The sequence below is a fragment of the Schistocerca gregaria genome, chromosome 4, assembly GCF_023897955.1.
Source record: "Schistocerca gregaria isolate iqSchGreg1 chromosome 4, iqSchGreg1.2, whole genome shotgun sequence".
Classification (NCBI taxonomy): Eukaryota; Metazoa; Arthropoda; class Insecta; order Orthoptera; family Acrididae; genus Schistocerca; species Schistocerca gregaria.
The window spans coordinates 631,379,768-631,402,148 of NC_064923.1; the positions used below are offsets into that span (position 1 = coordinate 631,379,768).

Consider the following 22,381-nt stretch of genomic DNA (forward strand, 5'->3'; position numbering starts at 1 on the left):
GAAAGATAACTAGCTTTTTACTCACACGAAGAGTTGAGTGATGTTGACAAGGCATATCAAATTCATTCCGCATTTCTAGGTTTCGAGAAGGCTTTTGACACTGTACCACACAAGCGTCTTGTAGTGAAATTGTCTGCTTTTGGAATTTCGTCTGTTATGTGACTGGATTCATGATTTCCTCTCATAGAAGTCTCAGTCCGTAGTAACTGATTGAAAGTCATAGAATAAAACATAAGTTATTTCTGGCGTTCCCGAAGATAGTGTTATAGGCCCTTCCTTATCTATGTAAACGATTTAGGAGACAATCTCAGCAGCCGTCTCACGTTCTTTTCTTGATGACGCTGTCGCTTATGGACTAGTAAAGCCATCAGAAGATCTATATAAATTGCAAAATGATTTAGAAAAGATATGTTTGTTGCAAAAATTGGCAACTTACCCTAAATAACGAACAGTGAGAGTTCATCCACATATTCGTTAAACCTGAGTTACACGATAAGTGAGTCAAATCTAAAGGCCGTAAATTCAAGTAAATACCTAGGAATTACAATTACCAACAAACTGAATTGGAAGGAATACATAGAAAATGTTATGTGAAGGCTAACCAATGACGGTTTTGTTGGCAGGTCTCTAGAAAATGTCACACGTCTACTAAAGAGACTGCCTACACTACGCTTGTCCGACCTCTTTTAGAAAACTGCTGGGCGGTGTGGGATCCTTACCACATAGGATTGACGGAGTACATCGAGAAAGTTCAGAGAAGGGCAGCACGTTTTGAATTATCTCGAAAGAGGGGAGAATTTGTCACTGAAATGGTACATGATTTCTGGTGAACATCATTAAAACAAAGGCGTTTGTTGTTGCGGAAGAATCTTCTCACTGAATTTCAATCAGCAACTTTCTCCTCCGAAAGCAAAAATATTTTGTTGACGCCGACCTACATAAGGTGAAACGATCACTACGGTAAAATAAGGTAAATCAGAGCTCGCACGGAAAGATATATCTGTTTGTTCTTTCCGCGCACTGTACGAATTTGGAATAATATTGAATAATTTTGAAGATGGTTCGATAAACTATCTGCCAGGCACTTAAATGTGTTCTGCAGAGTATACATGCAAATGTAAATGTAGATGATAAATAAACTTTGGTTTTGCGTCTTTGTTTAATTTTCGGTGTTCCCAGATTTCACCCTTGGAGAGGGTCGTTCCTGTCCTTCAGGGTCCAGTTTCTTCCTTTTTCAGACGTCTTTTTTTTGCCTGCCTTTTGTGTTTCATATCTAAATAGTATTCTGTTATCTATTACATCCATTCTAATTCTAGTGTTTTTCATATATTTATCTTCGTCGATATCCTTAGTACTTATGGATTTCCTCAATTCTCTATCTCCTCCAAAGCTCTCTCGAAAACCCATCTTGCTGTCTTACTGCTGATTTTCTCCCGAAAGGTTTTGACAGTTCTCCCATAAATTTTACTTTCTAAGTGGTGATAGTTAAAGTACCTTCAATTATTTTTGTTGTTTCATTTTCGAGTCAGAACTCCTTTATAATGTTTATTAGTGAATTTCTATCAATTCAGTCAAATGCCTTTCTAAAATCTACAAAAGTTATCACGTACTTCAAGTTTCTTATTTGCCTCATTTCCATCACGTTCTTTGGCTTTATTATTTGCGCTGCACAAGACGTTTCCCTGTACTAGACCATCCGTTCCTAAATCCTGCCTGATATTCTGCTACTCGGGGGTTGGGTATTCCTTCGTCTCTCTTTTTTAAAGTGCCATGGAAAAGTTCTTTGTCATTGGCAACAAGAAAATTCCTCTACTGTTGTTAGATTTTTCTTTCTTTTTTTGTGTAGTTGATATATTAATGCCGATGACCATTCTGATGGTAAGCTGTTTGCTGTCCAAATTTCATTTATGATTTCTGTTTGACATAAAACAACGTTGTCACTAGGGTGTTCTCACAATTCAGATTTAATTGAAACCAAAAAATTATATTTATTTTTGTACAAAAATGAAGAGCATTTTTCTGAGTTTGACTTTTAACTGACGACTAGCAACTGTTATCCTTGTTATCCTGTTTTTCTTTTTTTTTCTGGCGTATGCTAACATTTCTCTGAAATGGAGTGCTGTGAATTATTTGCCTTATTAAGCTGAAAGCATGGTCTACATAATGCATTTATTTATTTGCAAAAGTTTGTGTGATTATTGTTGTACATTGCTTGGGTAACATGTGTAGCTATTGTGATTGAAATAATAGTAATGAGAAGTTGGCTGAGTACTAGCTAGTGTAGGTAAAGGTAGGTGCTATTATTCACTTTTTCTGTTATGTGCATGGGATTGATCTTCTATTGTAAAGGCTAAGGGATGAAGTTTAATTCCACTGTTTGTATTTGTTGTTCTTATTTAAAGGTAAATCAGATTTTACGAAATTGTTGTTTTAAACTGAGTCGTGCCCATCTGTAATCTCTACGGGCCAAGAATGGTAATATTTTCAGATGTGTTTATGCTATTCTGTGGCCCCTTATGTGTCAACGGGGCTGTCTTACATATCAGATTCTTTTATAGGTTGCTTAAGGAGTGTCTCGTTTACTTGTGATATCCATCCTGATGTCCTGGCGCCATATTTGCTCAGGAACTAGCGTTTGTCACTATTGTTTAATATTCTTGTAATATGTTGTGGAATCTATGGTTTTTAATATATGTTTTGTTGGTTGATTCGGGGGAGGAGACCAACAGCGAGATCATCTGATTAGGGAAGAATGGGGAAGGAAGTCGGTAGTGCCCTTTTAAAGGAACCATCCCTGCATTTGCTTGGAGCGATTTATGGAAATCAAGGAAAATCTAAATCAGGATGGCCAGACGCGGGTCCGAACCTTCGTCCTCCTGAATGCGAGAACAGTGTGCTGAGCTCTGCGGCACCTCGCTCGGTTTTAATAAGTGTTTTCGGCAAAGGGACCCCATATCTGCAGAATCGACAGCCAAAATCCCTTCCACCTAGACCCTGCGCTACATCAGAAGGTCTATAAGGATGCAGAATTGCAACTTCCTGGCAGATTAAAACTGTGTGCCCGACCGAGACTCGAACTGGGGACCTTTGCCTTTCGCGGGCAAGTGCTCTACCAACTGAGCTACCGAAGCACGACTCACGTCCGGTACTCACAGCTTTACTTCTGCCAGTATCCGTCTCCTACCTTCCAAACTTTACAGAAGCTCTTCTGCGAACCTTGCAGAACTAGCACTCCTGAAAGAAAGGATACTGCGGAGACATGGCTTAGCCACAGCCTGGGAGTTGTTTACAGAATGAGATTTTCACTCTGCAGCGGAGTGTGCGCTGATATGAAACTTCCTGGCAGATTAAAACTGTGTGCCCGAACGAGACTCGAACTCGGGACCTTTGTCTTTCACAGGCAAGTGCTCTAGCAACTGAGCTACCGAAGCACGACTCACGTCCGGTACTCACAGCTTTACTTCTGCCAGTATCCGTCTCCTACCTTCCAAACTTTACAGAAGCTCTTCTGCGAACCTTGCAGAACTAGCACTCCTGAAAGAAAGGATACTGCGGAGACATGGCTTAGCCACAGCCTGGGGGATGTTTCCAGAATGAGATTTTCACTCTGCAGCGGAGTGTGCGCTGATATGAAACTTCCTGGCAGATTAAAACTGTGTGCCCGACCGAGACTCGAACTCGGGACCTTTGTCTTTCACGGGCAAGTGCTCTAGCAACTGAGCTACCGAAGCACGACTGACGTCCAGTACTCACAGCTTTACTTCTGCCAGTATCCGTCTCCTACCTTCCAAACTTTACAGAAGCTCTTCTGCGAACCTTGCAGAACTAGCACTCCTGAAAGAAAGGATTCGGGGGAGGAGACCAACAGCGAGATCATCTGATTAGGGAAGAATGGGGAAGGAAGTCGGTAGTGCCCTTTTAAAGGAACCATCCCTGCATTTGCTTGGAACGATTTATGGAAATCAAGTAAAATCTAAATCAGGATGGCCAGACGCGGGTTCGAACCTTCGTCCTCCTGAATGCGAGAACAGTGTGCTGAGCTCTGCGGCACCTCGCTCGGATTTAATAAGTGTTTTCGGCAAAGGGACCCCATATCTGCAGAATCGACAGCCAAAATCGCCTTCCACCTAGACCCTGCGCTACATCAGAAGGTCTATAAGGATGCAGAATTGCAACTTCCTGGCAGATTAAAACTGTGTGCCCGACCGAGACTCGAACTCGGGACCTTTGCCTTTCGCGGGCAAGTGCTCTACCAACTGAGCTACCGAAGCACGACTCACGTCCGGTACTCACAGCTTTACTTCTGCCAGTATCCGTCTCCTACCTTCCAAACTTTACAGAAGGTCTTCTGCGAACCTTGCAGAACTAGCACTCCTGAAAGAAAGGATACTGCGGAGACATGGCTTAGCCACAGCCTGGGGGATGTTTCCAGAATGAGATTTTCACTCTGCAGCGGAGTGTGCGCTGATATGAAACTTCCTGGCAGATTAAAACTGTGTGCCCGACCGAGACTCGAACTCGGGACCTTTGTCTTTCGCGGGCAAGTGCTCTAGCAACTGAGCTACCGAAGCACGACTCACGTCCGGTACTCAGAGCTTTACTTCTGCCAGTATCCGTCTCCTACCTTCCAAACTTTACAGAAGCTCTTCTGCGAACCTTGCAGAACTAGCACTCCTGAAAGAAAGGATACTGCGGAGACATGGCTTAGCCACAGCCTGGGGGATGTTTCCAGAATGAGAGTTTCACTCTGCAGCGGAGTGTGCGCTGATATGAAACTCCCTGGCAGATTAAAACTGTGTGCCCGACCGAGACTCGAACTCGGGACCTTTGCCTTTCGCGGGCAAGTACTCTACCAACTGATCTACCGAAGCACGACTCACGTCCGGTACTCACAGCTTTACTTCTGCCAGTATCCGTCTCCTACCTTCCAAACTTTACAGAAGCTCTTCTGCGAACCTTGCAGAACTAGCACTCCTGAAAGAAAGGATACTGCGGAGACATGGCTTAGCCACAGCCTGGGGGATGTTTCCAGAATGAGATTTTCACTCTGCAGCGGAGTGTGCGCTGATATGAAACTTCCTGGCAGATTAAAACTGTGTGCCCGACCGAGACTCGAACTCGGGACCTTTGCCTTTCGCGGGCAAGTGCTCTAGCAACTGAGCTACCGAAGCACGACAAACGTCCGGTACTCACAGCTTTACTTCTGCCAGTATCCGTCTCCTACCTTCCAAACTTTACAGAAGCTCTTCTGCGAACCTTGCAGAACTAGCACTCCTGAAAGAAAGGATACTGCGGAGACATGGCTTAGCCACAGCCTGGGGGATGTTTCCAGAATGAGATTTTCACTCTGCAGCGGAGTGTGCGCTGATATGAAACTTCCTGGCAGATTAAAACTGTGTGCCCGACCGAGACTCGAACTCGGGACCTTTGCCTTTCGCGGGGAAGTGCTCTACCAACTGAGCTACCGAAGCACGACTCACGTCCGGTACTCACAGCTTTACTTCTGCCAGTATCCGTCTCCTACCTTCCAAACTTTACAGAAGCTCTTCTGTGAACCTTGCAGAACTACACTCCTGAAAAAAGGATACTGCGGAGACATGGCTTAGCCACAGCCTGTGGGATGTTTCCAGAATGAGATTTTCACTCTGCAGCGGAGTGTGCGCTGATATGAAACTTCCTGGCAGATTAAAACTGTGTTCCCGACCGAGACTCGAACTCGGGACCTTTGTCTTTCGCGGGCAAGTGCTCTACCAACTGAGCTACCGAAGCACGACTCACGTCCGGTACTCACAGCTTTACTTCTGCCAGTATCCGTCTCCTACCTTCCAAACTTTACAGAAGCTCTTCTGCGAACCTTGCAGAACTAGCACTCCTGAAAGAAAGGATACTGCGGAGACATGGCTTAGCCACAGCCTGGGGGATGTTTCCAGAATGAGATTTTCACTCTGCAGCGGAGTGTGCGCTGATATGAAACTCCCTGGCAGATTAAAACTGTGTGCCCGACCGAGACTCGAACTCGGGACCTTTGCCTTTCGCGGGCAAGTGCTCTACCAACTGAGCTACCGAAGCACGACTCACGTCCGGTACTCACAGCTTTACTTCTGCCAGTATCCGTCTCCTACCTTCCAAACTTTACAGGAGCTCTTCTGCGAACCTTGCAGAACTAGCACTCCTGAAAGAAAGGATACTGCGGAGACATGGCTTAGCCACAGCCTGGGGGATGTTTCCAGAATGAGAGTTTCACTCTGCAGCGGAGTGTGCGCTGATATGAAACTTCCTGGCAGATTAAAACTGTGTGCCCGACCGAGACTCGAACTCGGGACCTTTGCCTTTCGCGGGCAAGTGCTCTACCAACTGATCTACCGAAGCACGACTCACGTCCGGTACTCACAGCTTTACTTCTGCCAGTATCCATCTCCTACCTTCCAAACTTTACAGAAGCTCTTCTGCGAACCTTGCAGAACTAGCACTCCTGAAAGAAAGGATACTGCGGAGACATGGCTTAGCCACAGCCTGGGGGATGTTTCCAGAATGAGATTTTCACTCTGCAGCGGAGTGTGCGCTGATATGAAACTTCCTGGCAGATTAAAACTGTGTGCCCGACCGAGACTCGAACTCGGGACCTTTGCCTTTCGCGGGCAAGTGCTCTACCAACTGAGCTACCGAAGCACGACAAACGTCCGGTACTCACAGCTTTACTTCTGCCAGTATCCGTCTCCTACCTTCCAAACTTTACAGGAGCTCTTCTGCGAACCTTGCAGAACTAGCACTCCTGAAAGAAAGGATACTGCGGAGACATGGCTTAGCCACAGCCTGGGGGATGTTTCCAGAATGAGAGTTTCACTCTGCAGCGGAGTGTGCGCTGATATGAAACTTCCTGGCAGATTAAAACTGTGTGCCCGACCGAGACTCGAACTCGGGACCTTTGCCATTCGCGGGCAAGTGCTCTACCAACTTTTTTTTTTTTTTTTTTTTTTTTTTTTTTTTTTTTTTTTTTGGCAGAATTAGGCCGACTTCTTATGCCGGAAGTCTTCGGCCACCAATGCTGATAATTTATTAAAATTTAAGCAGTGGCGGGGATCGAACCTGGGACCGAAAACATTTTGATTGTGAATCAAAGACGCTACCCTTTTTTTTTTCTTTTTTTTCGCGGGCAAGTGCTCTACCAACTTTTTTTTTTTTTTATTAATGCATGTTGCCTGAGTGCAAATACTTAACTGTCAAAGCAGTGAAAAAAAAAATACTACCTGCCAGACGCATGTCTCGAAATCTAAGCCCGGCGCGCCAAAGTCTTGCACATTGGCCTTTTTTTTTTTTTTCATGCTGTCGGAGCAACTTTTTTTTTTTACATATATTTGTTCATATCACATAGGACGCCCTCCAGGCGAAAAAAAAAATTATGTGGAATTACCAACAGTAACATATAAAATAGAAAGGGAATTATAGGAATTAAAGAAAACGCCCTCCTGGCAGAACAGACAAAGCAGCATCCGCGTCCCGCCAACTTGTGGGTAGACGCACACCGAATCCCAAGGCAGTCAGGCATGTTCCAGGCACGTCTTCACGAAGAATATTGCATTTTCCGGTACATGGGACTGAGTCCTGGTATTACACACTCTCATTGAAGTCATCTTCTCATACCTGGGACACCCCAGCTGCAGGGGGGATCGAAGAAGGCACTACCCAAAAAGTTGGCATAGTACTGACGGTATCGCGGATGGTGCATGAGAAAAGTAAAGCGATCTTGCAGGAATGTCCAAAAATCAAGAACACTCTTATCACCTTCATGGAACAAATAAGAGATCGAGAGACCTTTTATCCAGACCACAGCGTTGGTCTTCGTACTTGGGAAGTATGTCTCATCTGGGAACAGAAGAGATTTCGGTGTAATGGCATGGGGAGCCGTACGTAGAAGAAAGGCAAGCATCTTCTGAATCAGCTGCCACACCTCTGCAGAAGATCCACACATCAGTCGATGTTCGTCCGTATCAAGCGTTTGACAGCGAGGACACAGCGGCGAATCTGTCATTTTTATGGCATGTAGACGAAGTTGTGTCATGTATTTTCCATTAACGACCAAATACCAAGTCGCACGTGCGCTCGTGTCTAGGTATATATGGTGTACAGAACGCCATACCACGGGCCATGCGATCGTAGGATATCGCCTTTCCACAACATTCCGAGTGTGATTTCTCATCATGATTCGGTAAACATCACGTGCCATAGGGGGTCTGGTACTAGGCAAGTCGGCATGGACATAACTGTATTCGATGAAAAAGGTCCGGATATGTGAGAGAGGGGAAGAAATATGGGCTACTGCAACGGGTGCCACTCGAGAGGGAGGGGCCACTTCATCAATCAGGCTTCCCGATAATCCGTTTCGGCGGCGGATCCACGATTTAACCATCGTACTTACATAAAGGGCAGCTGCTCTCGCTCGGACGTTGACAAGGCCGAGGCCGCCATCTCGAGGAGGAAGTGTCAGCGTGTCGTAGCGGACTTTGAAGATAAGACCCGCACTAACAAAGTAGCCGAACGCCGCCTGAAGTCTGTGTGCCATTGCCTTTGGCATCGGTAAAATCTGTGCTAAATGGGGTAGTCGCGAGACTAGATGAGTGTTAACAAAATCCACCCTTTGTAACATGTCCAATGCTCTCAGGAGGTTGCCACGAACGTTCGTGCGGATAGCTTGAAGCAGGCGTTTGTAGTTAAATGAGATCGTGCGCTGTATATCACGCGTGAAGGTGATCCCCAAACATTTGAGCTTGTCCACTAATGGCAATGGTGCCACACTCTCAGCTGGAAGGCCTCTACCGATGGACATAGCACTAGATTTCGTCAGGTTCACACGGCTGCCCGCAGCAGCCCCGTACTGGTTGATCCACGCCAGTGCCTCTCGCACTTCATCCTCCGATAGAACCAAAAACACCAAGTCATCTGCATAGGCGCGGCAGATGAAAGAAGTCCCCCTCATTGTTATGCCTGTCAACCGGCTCCTCAAACCGTGTAATAGTGGCTCAAGGGCAATGGCGAAAAGCAGCATCGACAGCGGACATCCTTGATGGACCGACCACATGACGTTAATAGGGCCCGCCACACGGCCATTGACCAGCACCCGCGACGTGGCACCTCGGAGAAGCCGCAAGACAAGGTGTATAAACCTGTGGGGAAAGGCCATCCGTCGGAGTACGTTTTCGAGAAAGTCATGACTCACTCTATCAAAGGCGTGGTCGAAGTCCACTGTCACTAAGGCACCACGACTGCGACAGGTCATGGTCAGGGCTATAACGTCACGGTAATCGCTGAGTGCCGTCTGAATGTTACTATCACCTCCAAAGCACGTTTGATCCAGAGAGATAACTTGAGGGACGACGCGCCTAATGCGAGCGCCAAGAATCCGGGTAAAAATCTTGAAGTCACAATTTAACATGGTCAGCGGCCGATAATATTCCACTCCTCGACCTCCCGATGGCTTGGGGACCGGGATAAGCAAGCCTTCTACGAATTCGGATGGGAGAGGAAAGTCAGGGTTCATCAGTTCTTCATACATCGCAGTCCAGCGTGAGCCCATGATGTCATGAAATGTGCGGTAAAACTCCAGCGGGAACCCATCTGGACCTGGGGCTTTGTTTGCCGCACCCTTATGAAGAGCATCGGCGACGTCATCAGCCGTAATTGTCGCCGTGAGAATCTCCGCAGCAGACTCGTCCAGGGTATCTGTCAAGGAACGGAGGACATCAGACATTACCGCCACGTTCCGATCCTCTGCTGCATAGAACTCGTTGTAGTGATCCACAAAGGCTCTTACGATGTCATTCTACATCTACATCTACATCTACATCCGTACTCCGCAAGCCACCTGACGGTGTGTGGCGGAGGGTACCCTGAGTACCTCTATCGGTTCTCCCTTCTATTCCAGTCTCGTATTGTACGTGGAAAGAAGGATTGTCGGTATGCTTCTGTGTGGGCTCTAATCTCTCTGATTTTATCCTCATGGTCTCTTCGCGAGATATACGTAGGAGGGAGCAATATACTGCTTGACTCTTCGGTGAAGGTATGTTCTCGAAACTTCAACAAAAGCCCGTACCGAGCTACTGAGCGTCTCTCCTGCAGAGTCTTCCACTGGAGTTTATCTATCATCTCCGTAACGCTTTCGCAATTACTAAATGATCCTGTAACGAAGCGCGCTGCTCTCCGTTGGATCTTCTCTATCTCTTCTATCAACCCTACCTGGTGCGGATCCCACACTGCTGAGCAGTATTCAAGCATTGGGCGAACAAGCGTACTGTAACCTACTTCCTTTGTTGTCGGATTGCATTTCCTTAGGATTCTTCCAATGAATCTCAGTCTGGCATCTGCTTTACCGACGATCAACTTTATATGATCATTCCATTTTAAATCACTCCTAATGCGTACTCCCAGATAATTTATGGAATTAACTGCTTCCAGTTGCTGACCTGCTATTTTGTAGCTAAATGATAAGGGACCTATCTTTCTATGTGTTCGCATCACATTACACTTCGCTACATTGAGATTCAATTGCCATTCCGTGCACCATGCGTCAATTCGCTGCAGATCCTCCTGCATTTCAGTACAATTTTCCATTGTTGCAACCTCTCGATACACCACAGCATCATCTGCAAAAAGCCTCAGTGAACTTCCGATGTCATCCGCCAGGTCATTTATGTATATTGTGAATAGCAACGGTCCTATGACACTCCCCTGCGGCACACCTGAAATCACCCTTACTTCGGAAGACTTCTCTCCATTGAGAATGACGTGCTGCGTTCTGTTATCTAGGAACTCCTCAATCCAATCACACAATTGATCTGATAGTCCGTATGCTCTTACTTTGTTCATTAAACGACTATGGGGAACTGTGTCAAACGCCTTGCGGAAGTCAAGAAACACGGCATCTACCTGTGAACCCGTGTCTAAGGCCCTCTGAGTCTCGTGGACGAATAGCGCGAGCTGGGTTTCACACGATCGTCTTTTTCGAAACCCATGCTGATTCCTACAGAGTAGATTTCTAGTCTCCAGAAAAGACATTATACTCGAACATAATACGTGTTCCAAAATTCTACAACTGATCGACGTTAGAGATATAGGTCTATAGTTCTGCACATCTGTTCGACGTCCCTTCTTGAGAACGGGGATGACCTGTGCCCTTTTCGAATCCTTTGGAACGCTTCGCTCTTCTAGAGACCTACGGTACACCGCTGCAAGAAGGGGGGCAAGTTCCTTCGCGTACTCTGTGTAAAATCGAACTGGTATCCCATCAGGACCAGCGGCCTTTCCTCTTTTGAGCGATTTTAATTGTTTCTCTATCCCTGGGACGTCAATCGACGACCATCTGGCATGTCGAGGGCGTTGATCAACTTTCTACGACACCGCTGCTTCTCTCGGATAACATGATGCATGGACGGGAGCTCTCCTGGTACACATTCGTGACATCTTGCGCGTACTACTGTGCCTTCAAGGCGGTGACGCATAAGAGAAATTATCTTCGCCTTAATACGTTGAATTTCAACCTGTCGTTGAACTGAGGGGGCAAGGTTTGAGAGTTCCCGGAGAATTGTGAAATAGTATTCCATGGTATGTCGGTGCCATAACATTTTATCTCGACCGTAATTCATCATAGAACGACGTAAAGCAGGCTTGGCGCAGTCGATCCACCACCGAAGTGTTGAAGGATACGCTGGAAGGCGTCTCACACAGTTGTTCCACGTCGTCTCTACGACCTGCCTACATTTCGGATCCTTGAGATGGGCCACATTCAGCTTCCACAGGCCTCGACCGCGCCACACCTTCTGCCTCTGGAGCGAAACAGTGCAAATGTAGGCGATATGGTCGGAAAAGGCGGTAGGCCATAACTCAGCGTCAAGCGTGGCAGTTACGAGTCCTGGGGACACGTAAACACGGTCAAGACGACTTGCTGAATGGCTGGTGACGTACGTATACCCAGGCCGATCGCGATGCACGCGGTCCCAAGTATCGGTGAGTTTCAGTTCATGCACAAGCAGCTTGAGTTCCTGGCATGTGGTGAAATGGGGATGTTGGTCCTTTTGGGATAACACACAATTGAAGTCGCCGCCAAAAACAATATGGTCGTAGCGTCCGACAAACAAAGGAGCGATGTGTTCTGAATAGAATCGCGACCGCTCCCGTCGCTTGGCCGTGCCCGAGGGAGCGTAAACATTGATGACTCGAACACCGTGGAAAGTCACAGCAAGACCCCTAGCCGATGGTAGGTAAATCACGTCATCTACATCAATGCCTTCCTTTAAAAGAATAGCTGTCCCACTGCCACCGTCGGCACACGGCGTGAGGTAGGAAACATAGCCATAGACATTAGGAAACGTCGCCAGGCGAACTTCCTGCAACAGGGCAGCATCTAGGTCCGACGCCCTCAACATATCACGGAGCAATTGTAGTTTGACAGGGGTGCCAATGGTGTTGACATTGATGGAGCCAATCCTGTAAGCTTGTCGTAGAATTGGGACTACAGGGACGCTCATGGAGGCACGAAGAGCAGCAGCGAACAAGAATGTTGTCCCAGTAGGCTGCACATCCCCATCCTGTAACCCTGTCGATTAGGAGTCGTGGGCTGGAGCAGCGGCATTCGCGGCTGTCTCACTAGTTGGTGTTTCGTCGGCTACATCGTCAGACCACGCAAGGGTGCGTGGATGGTGTGCGTCCAGTGGAGTACCAGCAGAGTCCGAAGGCAGTGTCACGTCGGTGGTGGAAGAGTTGTCCTGGCTCAGCTGTTGTTCAACGTCCATAGGTACATCGCCTGGTGCATGCAAGGATGGTTGTACGTCCGACGGAGTGCAAGTTGGTGCTTCCATCACGGATTCGTCCTTCGGGGGAACAACTTGATAATTTTGATCTTCATCGTCTTGAGACTGCGTCCTGCAGGTGTCAGACGGGGCGATCCGCCGTTTCCGACGTCTCTTCGGCGACCGTTGCTTGCGCACGTGATCTTCAGTGTCCGAAGACGCCTGTGGATCCGGATGTTCAGGCACAAAAGCATCGGTAGGCACAATCATGGAGTCAAGGGCCATCCCCTGTCCTTGAGATTGCTCACCACTGCACACGTCGGGAGGAGGAGGCAAGGGCGTCGGTCCGTCCGCAACAGCCTGAGGCAGTACCGGAGACGACGATGTACCAGTAGTAGGAGCCAGTGGTGTTCGCGGTCGGGGGTCGCTATGGAGAGCTTCGACAAACGTCAGCGGTAGCGACATCGGAGCGGTCGTGGCCGGCAGGTCCCCAGGCGGTAACTGTGTGATTCTGCGCTGCAGACAGCTGGAACGGAGGTGTCCTTCTTTGCCACATCCCGAACATGTCTTCGGCTGTCCATCATAAATAATAATTGCACGGCAGCCACCAATATATAAGTAGGACGGCACATGTTTGGTTAGTTCTATGCGGATCTGCCGTACTCCATTGAGGACCGGGTATGTAGTGAACTGAACCCACTTCTCAGCTGTGTGGCTAATCACTTTTCCATATGGATGGAATGCAGATACCACTACCTCTGAAGGCACCTCGAAAGGGAGTTCAAAAACACGTATCGTGCGCAGTCCAAGTCCCGCATGTTCCACAGTTACGTCACCGATGTGTCCATCAGAGTGACGGAACATAAGACCACTTCGAGTTGCATCTAGAATTTTTTCACATATGTCTTCGTTGACCAATTTCACGTATACCACACTGCTCACTATAGAAAGGTGGATACCAACAAGATCGTTGCAGTCAATCTTGACTTCATCTCTGATACACTGTTCGATTTCCAGTGCTTTTGGTCGGGCATATTCAGGTGCAAAGCTAATCTTCAGTGTCGATTTTCGGTGAGCATAAGCCATTCTCTGTCGAATGAAATATAGCGCGCTAAGACGACAGAATCACGTAAACAACTCCGCGAGCGAACTGCGCGGCGAGGACGTAAACAAGACGTCCGTGCCGCTAGCGTGCCGAAAGGCGACTGCCAACTGAGCTTCCGAAGCACGACTCACGTCCGGTACTCACAGCTTTACTTCTGCCAGTATCCGTCTCCTACCTTCCAAACTTTACAAAAGCTCTTCTGCGAACCTTGCAGAACTAGCACTCCTGAAAGAATGGATATTGCCGAGACATGGCTTAGCCACAGCCTGGGGGATGTTTCCAGAATGAGATTTTCACTCTGCAGCGGAGTGTGCGCTGATATGAAAGTTCCTGACAGATTAAAACTGTGTGCCCGACCGAGACTCGAACTCGGGACCTTTGCCTTTCGCGGGCAAGTGCTCTACCAAATGAGCTACCGAAGCACAACTCACGTCCGGTACCCACAGCTTTACTTCTGCCAGTATCCGTCTCCTACCTTCCAAACTTTTCAGAAGCTCTTCTGCGAACCTTGCAGAACTAGCACTCCTGAAAGATAGGATACTGCGGAGACATGGCTTAGCCACAGCCTGGGGGATGTTTCCAGAATGAGATTTTCACTCTGCAGCGGAGTGTGCGCTGATATGAAACTTCCTGGCAGATTAAAACTGTGTGCCCGATCGAGACTCGAAATCGGGACCTTTGCCTTTCGCGGGCAAATGCTCTACCAACTGAGCTAGCGAAACACGACTCACGTCCGGTACTCAGAGCTTTACTTCTGCCAGTATCCGTCTCCTACCTTCCAAACTTTACAGAAGCTCTTCTGCGAACCTTGCAGAACTAGCACTCCTGAAAGAAAGGATATTGCGGAGACATGGCTTAGCCACAGCCTGGGGGATGTTTCCAGAATGAGAGTTTCACTCTGCAGCTGAGTGTGCGCTGATATGAAACTTCCTGGCAGATTAAAACTGTGTGCCCGACCGAGACTCGAACTCGAAATCGGGACCTTTGCCTTTCGCGGGCAAGTGCTCTACCAACTTTTTTTTTTATTATTATTATATGAGGGCCTCCTTCCTCCCCTTCAGCCCCGCCTTGCGCTCGCCATAAATCGCCTTCGTCGGCGTCGGCTTCATCTGCCATGATTTCTGAATTACTTATTCTTCTGAACTATTCCAATTTCCAAACCAAAGATACTTCTAAACCTAATGCATAGTCCCGCAATGGTGACAAAGTAGAATTTTTTTTTTTTTTTGTGCGTGTGTTGTATTCCATTTTCAGAGATTGGTCCTGGCCCTTCACGGCTACCGTAGCGGCGAGAGGGCCCACGAAGTCCCCACCGTACTTCACCCCAGGCAGCAATCCCCTACTTCTGGACTGCAACACTCTTTCTGTTGTTTGTTGTTCTTTTTAGTGCTTTCGTTGTGTTGTTGGTTTTTTTATCAACTTTTATAATTGTTTATTTTTTTATTATAATTTATTTATTTATTTATTTATTTATTTATTTATTTTTTGTTTTTTTTTAATAGTTTTAATCTGCCAGGAAGTTTCATATCAGCGCACACTCCGCTGCAGAGTGAAACTCTCATTCTGGAAACGTCCCCCAGGCTGTGGCTAAGCCATGTCTCCGCAGTATCCTTTCTTTCAGGAGTGCTAGTTCTGCAAGGTTCGCAGAAGAGCTTCTGAAAAGTTTGGAAGGTAGGAGACGGATACTGGCAGAAGTAAAGCTGTGAGTACCGGACGTGAGTCGTGCTTCGGTAGCTCATTTGGTAGAGCACTAGCCCGCGAAAGGCAAAGGTCCCGAGTTCGAGTCTCGGTCGGGCACACAGTTTTAATCTGCCAGGAAGTTTCATATCAGCGCACACTCCGCTGCAGAGTGAAAATCTCATTCTGGATGCAGAATTGCATTGCCATAAACGGGCGTGTAATTTTGCTTAGTCGTTTTCTGACTTTCCGATTGAAAACTGGGTTTGTACTTGGTAGGAAGCCAAAGGTAATTAGCTAGATAGAGGTGGTGTTGGTTATAGCCAACTGACTTGTTGACTTTGAACTGGTAACCTGTTTTAGACATGGCCACTGTTTCTATGTTTCGATACAGTGTATCGATACGTGGAACTGTTTCAGTGTTTCCAAAAGGCGATGGTTCACTGTTTAGAAACAGTGGTATTTCATTCCTATCTGTCTCCGATAACGGAAACAGATTTGATCTCGAGCCAAACACAGAAACTGTTTCGTTGTTTCAAAATAACGCTGTTTCAGTCCACTTGTGATTGGGACAAACTAATTGTATCGAAACAGTGATGTTTCATTCCGCTCTGTCTCGGACGAGATTCAGCACAGATACCGAAACACATTTAACCTACCACTTAATGAAACACTTTAAGGAGTGACGAAATCTATTTGACATACAACAGTATGAAGCTTAAGATTTTCGACAATAAAGCTTCATTTCTAATTGACTGTCCTATTCCGAAATGGCGCAATATCTGCTTTATAAACTCTAACCAAACAATAAAATAACGCCCACTATTAGCATTCAAAATAATAAAAGTGTAAAAACATTCAGTTAAATTACACGTCTTTTATAAAGACACTTCTCTGTTCATGCACAGCAACCATATTAATTAACGCAAGCAAACCTACAACATTTGGAACTGAAAAAAGGTGGAGAGTGGCAGTTTTTAGACATACGAGTATACCAGGTACAATTGCAAGCAGTCTGGTTAACGGATCACTGATGGCGTAATGATGAATGGGAAGGGCAGAGAAGCATGGTGGATTTATAGTAATGGTTCGAAACACCTTGAGGGACCAAAGACTTTTCTCTTATATTTTGTTATTTATTCGAATTATGTGGCGTGATTTGTGAATCTAGAGTCCATATGCCTATTCTCCGCAATGATTCCTTTTGTGTCCATGGAAATTAGCAAGATAGGTATATTACCCATGCTAATGAAATGTGGGAATCCCAGTAACGCATCCGTTTCTGCAATTTGCTCCCGCCTCCAGTTCCATTTGTGGTGGTTCTTCTGGCATCAGCCAAGGCTTTACGAAGCCTGGTGTGGGATTATTCTATGAAGATGATTCCGGAGAAAATTAAGTGCAACTTGTGCTCGGCAGTGTTGTCGCTTAACAATAGTTCAACCTCTTGCTTAAACAGACATTTGCGACATAACCTTCCAACAGTTAATTTATGTGAAACTTGTTCGAAACGAGTTTTTATAAATCTGGGCAGTGACGAAGCCAGTTCAGCTTCCATTGCAACTGTTCAGGAACTTTGCCAGTTCAGTGCCTGTGCGTCAAGATGAACAATCTGTGCAAGAAATAACCAACACTTCCACGAGTTCAGTTCTGGGTAGGTGTGGTAGACAAAGATTACAGGATTTGCATCAAGACCTAATGAGCCAAAACAGACGAACAGATTTTAACACTTGTTGTTAAAGAACATCTACCGTTTAATGTAGTTGAGAGTGTAGAGTTTAGAAAAACGACTTATTTATTAAATGAAAACTATGTACACCCCCTCCCCCATCCCCCCAGCAGAAAAAGACTATCCCACAGTTTACTCTCTCAAGTGTTCGACAACACACTAGTGCGAGTAAGATTTGCAGTGCAAGCTGCATCCTTTATCTGTATTACGACTCACGGATGGACATCAGTGAAAAATGAGAATATATTGCAGTGACTGTTCCCTTCATTGACGAAAACTGCAAACTGAAATGATATTTGCTATTTGATGTTGAATTCACTGACGAACATACAGCTGAAAACATTTCCAGCTAATTACAAAATGAGACTTGAAATTGGGGTATTACCAACAAAATTGAGCTTGTACTACAGGTAATTCACGTAATATGGTGAAGGCAGTGATGATGAGCAAATGGTGACATGTACGGTACCTTGTTTTGCACATTCACCGAATTTAACTGTGCAAGCAAGCCTTGAACCAATTAGACACTTGGGCAAAAGTGGAGTCAATAGTGGAATTTTTTAAAAGAAGTCCTCAAGCACTTGACAACTTACACTATATTCAGAAGTAAATGGGCTTCTCTATTTTAACACCAAAACAAGATTACTCTACGAGATGGAGTTCCATGTATGAAATGTTTGACACGCTTTTAAAAATCAAAGAGCCTTTGCAAAGCAACCTCGCTATCCTCAGTGTGGATTCACAAAGAAAACTGTCCAATAAAGACTGGTAAGTTATTGAAATAATTTCTGAAATACTATCTCTTTTTGAGCAAGTCACAACAGAAATTTGCAGCTAAAGAAATGTAACCTAGTCAAAAGTTGTCTTATTAAGCTAAGGTTTACAATGCCATTGTCTGAGACTGAAAAACTCAGATTTCAGCAATGAAGCCATTAATACAGTAACTTCTAATCTTGAAGAGGGAATCAGTACACACTTCGTTCAAAAGTTTGCAGATAAAGCAATTGTTTGTGAAGCAACATTATAGGATCCTCGCTTCAAGGAGCACGGATTTCCGAAAACTAGACATCGATTAGAAGAAATAAAAAAATGTAGTAATTAACAAGTGCTGTGCAATACGACATAAACCCACTCGGTGTTCAACAGACAATCCACCACAAGCCAACCAGTTGTCGTGAGCGCAACTCTAGCAGTGGCATCATTTGGCAAGGTTTTGGTCAAGCTGTAGGAGGGATGATCCAAAGTGTACAAAATCCACATGCTGCAAATATAGTCGAGTTTGATAAGTATGTGAACACGCCACTGATACACAGATCACAAGATCCATTGCTGTGGTGGAAAGTAAATCATGTGCTGTTTTCTACGCTGTTTGAAACAATGAAACGACGCCTGTTCCATGTGAGCGCATATTTTCAAAGCAGGGGCAAACAGTAACAGACAAACGATCCCATCTTTCAAGCGAAAAAGTATAAAAAATAATATTTCTTATTCTACTCAGAAATGAAACTGTAAGACTTCAGTTGATTTTGTTCTCCTCTGCACGATCTGCACTGAATTTGTATTTGACTGTATTTTGTTTAATCGACTAAATCTTACATGTAGCTATGTTACAAGAACTTTTTTTTTTCTAATTTGTTGCTCACCATTCAGTGAGTTTAATTTTTTGAGTTTATTTATTTAGTTATGTGTTTTGAGACTAATTATCTTCCTTAGCAAGAATTTTAAGTGCTGTAGAGCCAGATCTGCCATGACGCGGGTATCACAAAGGCATTACACTGCATGAATTGTTTTAAATTTTAGGCTGGATTTTATACTTCAAGGAAACATACCGATCTCTACATTTCAGCTACCTTGATATGTTTTAAAATGTTTTCCATTTCTATAAGTGTTCATATTATGAGCTGTATCCAGCTGACTTGTGAATGTTTGGTGAAAAACTGCCCTACTTGACCATTGTGTTATATGGTCCAGTCTGTTACGGTAAGTTTTTGATCTGTGTGCATCAATCACTTTTGCACTCCTGCTCTGTGACAAACAATTAAAAATTTAACTCATAGTAAGAAAAATGTGAGTGGCACACACATTAACATTAATTCAGTGCCTCGCTTCCCATAATGCTATCTCAATAAATTACATGTCATGATATGCCTTTTCAAGAGCACATACAGATTATCACTCATAAAACCCATCAAAATTAGGAGCTAGAATACAGGGAAACAAGTTTGGCAAAATCTGTTATACAAACTCTGTCCTCAGCTAATTGGAAAGAAGAAAAGTCACAAGACACGAAATCATCGCATTTGCTGCAGGAAATACGAAACTGCCGAGACACCCAAGTGAAAGCTTCATACTTTCTCCCATATAATTGGAGCTCTCGCACCTCATTTGTGCTTATATGATTTGTACAGTGGACACTCAAGATGATATTATGCGTAGGACTATACGATTTCAAAACAGAGTTTCGAAACATTACATTCTACTGCTTCATTTGTTTCGAAACAGCTGTGTGTTTCAGTCTGCCCATCTCTACCCTGTTTTTCATTATATGGAGACTGTCGGCGTACGTTGCTACTGCAGGAGATGTAGGTACATCTTTCAGTCCACTGCTCGGTTTTCGGGGCGCTTGTCTTATTTTCTTTAAAAAAACAGTATAAATTGCGTCGACAGCCTCGTTTTGAACTGCGAAAATGGGCTAAGATTGACTGCTATAAATGCAATAAATGTCCAGTAGCATTCAACAACTTTCATAAGGCTCCCGTAAACCGAGTAATAGACGGAAAAACGTGTACCACTAAATGTACCTATATCCCCTCCACTAACAACTTAAGTCAAAAATCTCCATAAAAACAAACAACACCTTACTGCTTCCAGTAACACAGACACACATACAATATATACACACTTCGCAAGTATAGCATTTGAATTTTTGGCTGTGACAACTTCTTCACGGAAAGACGACGTCCCAGGAACAAATTATTGCGGTTCCAGTCCCGCGGTTCCGACCAAGGTTTTCAGGAGGTTTGGCTTCGAATGGCTCAGAGCACTATGGGGCTTAATATCTGAGATCATCAATCTTCTAGAACTTAGAACTACTTAAACCTAACTAATCTAAGAACATAACACACATCCAAGCCCAAGGCAGAATTGGAACCTGCGACCGTAGCGATCGCGCTGTTCAAGACTGAACCGGAAAGTCTCCCCCATTTATTTCCAGTTGGGATCCGCCTTGTGTCCCACTATCAGCAAGTATGATAATTTGCTGAATAAAACCGCGACCCTCTAATGTGCCAGATCTTGTACAGCCACTCCACTCCTTGGAGTAAAAAAAAAAGCGGGCGCATACACACACACACACACACACACACACACACACAAGTGCACACCAATCAAGACACATAAACTAAGTTTTAATTTTTGTTTCGGACAGTTGACAACATTCTCTGAAAAAAATTAAGATAGTTCCAATGCCCAGTTCCAACACAGGTTTTCAAGAGGCTTCTCTTGGTGAATACCTGACCCCTAAAACCCTTCCCAAACATTATCAGTCGACATATCTTCTCCCCCACTCCCAGTCTGCTGGCATATTTCCCTGAAAAGGAACACGACCTTTTAATGGCTTTGACAGCTGTTGTGGCCGAGCGGTTCTAGGCGCTTCAGTCCGGAACCGCGCTGTTGCTGCTACGGTCGCAGGTTCGAATCCTGCATCGGGCATGGATGTGTGATGTCCTTAGGTTAGTTAGGTTTAAGTAGTTTTAAGTCTAGGGAACGGAGGACCTCAGATTTTAAGTCCCATAGTGCTTAGAGCCATTTGAACCGTTTTTTTTAATGGCTCTGATCCTTGGATTAGTGAGTGAAGTCACTTAAGTGGAGTCCACCAACAAATGTGCGCCAGTAAATCTATTTGACAGTGCGTCGAGTAATACGCGTTGCCAGCATATCGCTAAGCGTGAGCAGGTTATAGGTATGGTTGCGAATGTAACGTAGCCTTGTTATCACGGAGTCTATAAGGATTACATAAAACGGAGTTTTTAACTTCGTTGTTATAAGTAGACGCACTGCCAAGTAGTGTAAAGGGTAAGGTAATATTAAACCCACAGTGAGATAAGTTGGACACGTCTGCAACTAGCCAAAACGATATTGCTTCTCATTCGATAAACATTAATTTCAAACAAGACGTGTGTTTAAAGTGTATCTACAACCGAAACCTAATATATGCATATGTTCCCCATCGTACGATCTCCAGTTTCTCATTCCTGCTGTTCCTCGTTAGTTTACTTTTTTTAGGCTTCTGCTCCACAACCGGTAACAACGGACGCTTATAGGCCCATTTTGTTGTCCATCTGCCTGCCGATTTGTTTTCCAACATTTTAAAATCTCTTTTCAATGGAAGCTCTGGGCGTAACAAGTTGAAATTTATGTCACACACTGAGATCTACGGTCCCTTGACTGTGTAAAGAATTGATGCTTCTAAATCAGTGGAATAAAAGGATACGTTCACTTAGATCACATATTTTGATAGTCGCTAACCCACTCATCAAAACCTAACAGGTACATCCCCTTGACCTAGAATCATGATATTTGCCAAGAAGCAAGGTTTCACAATAAAAGCAAAGGAAAACACATCCGAAAATTCTCAATTTGTAATTACATCACATGAAAGAATATTTTTGATCATTTGTTACCTCTCTGCAAGCCCATCTCTTAAGACTCCTTTTTCTGAGAAAAGGGGAGACTTGAAATTTATACCGCATATTAAGGTCCACGGTACCTTGACGGTATAACAAATTGAAACATCTAAGGCGATGCAACCAAAAAGACATCTCAGGCGACGCAAACAAAAGATACTCGCAAACCTTTTCATCAGAACCTACAGGGTATTTCCCATTGACTTAGAATCATGGTATTTGGTAAGACGCAAGGTTCCACAGTACTATCAAAGAAAAAATCTAAAATAGTTAATTAATGAATATAGTACACGAACAATGTATTTTTTGATCATCCGTCTGTCCTGTTAAGACCCCCTTTCTTATCGAAAGAGTAGACGTATATCTTGACTATATCGATATCGATAACGGGTAAAATTCGTCGAGATTC

The 22,381-nt window shown here is 44.9% G+C and overlaps 3 non-coding genes across 3 annotated transcripts; all 3 read right to left on the reverse strand.

The window, feature by feature from the left end:
- Positions 1–4,197: 4,197 nt before the first annotated feature.
- On the reverse strand, positions 4,198–4,272 carry Trnas-cga (transfer RNA serine (anticodon CGA)). The gene has a single exon. It is a non-coding gene; the product is annotated as a tRNA-Ser (tRNA).
- Positions 4,273–5,995: 1,723 nt separating this feature from the next.
- On the reverse strand, positions 5,996–6,070 carry Trnas-cga (transfer RNA serine (anticodon CGA)). The gene has a single exon. It is a non-coding gene; the product is annotated as a tRNA-Ser (tRNA).
- Positions 6,071–6,595: 525 nt separating this feature from the next.
- Trnas-cga (transfer RNA serine (anticodon CGA)) lies at positions 6,596–6,670 on the reverse strand. The gene has a single exon. It is a non-coding gene; the product is annotated as a tRNA-Ser (tRNA).
- Between the last annotated feature and the right edge of the window lie 15,711 nt (positions 6,671–22,381).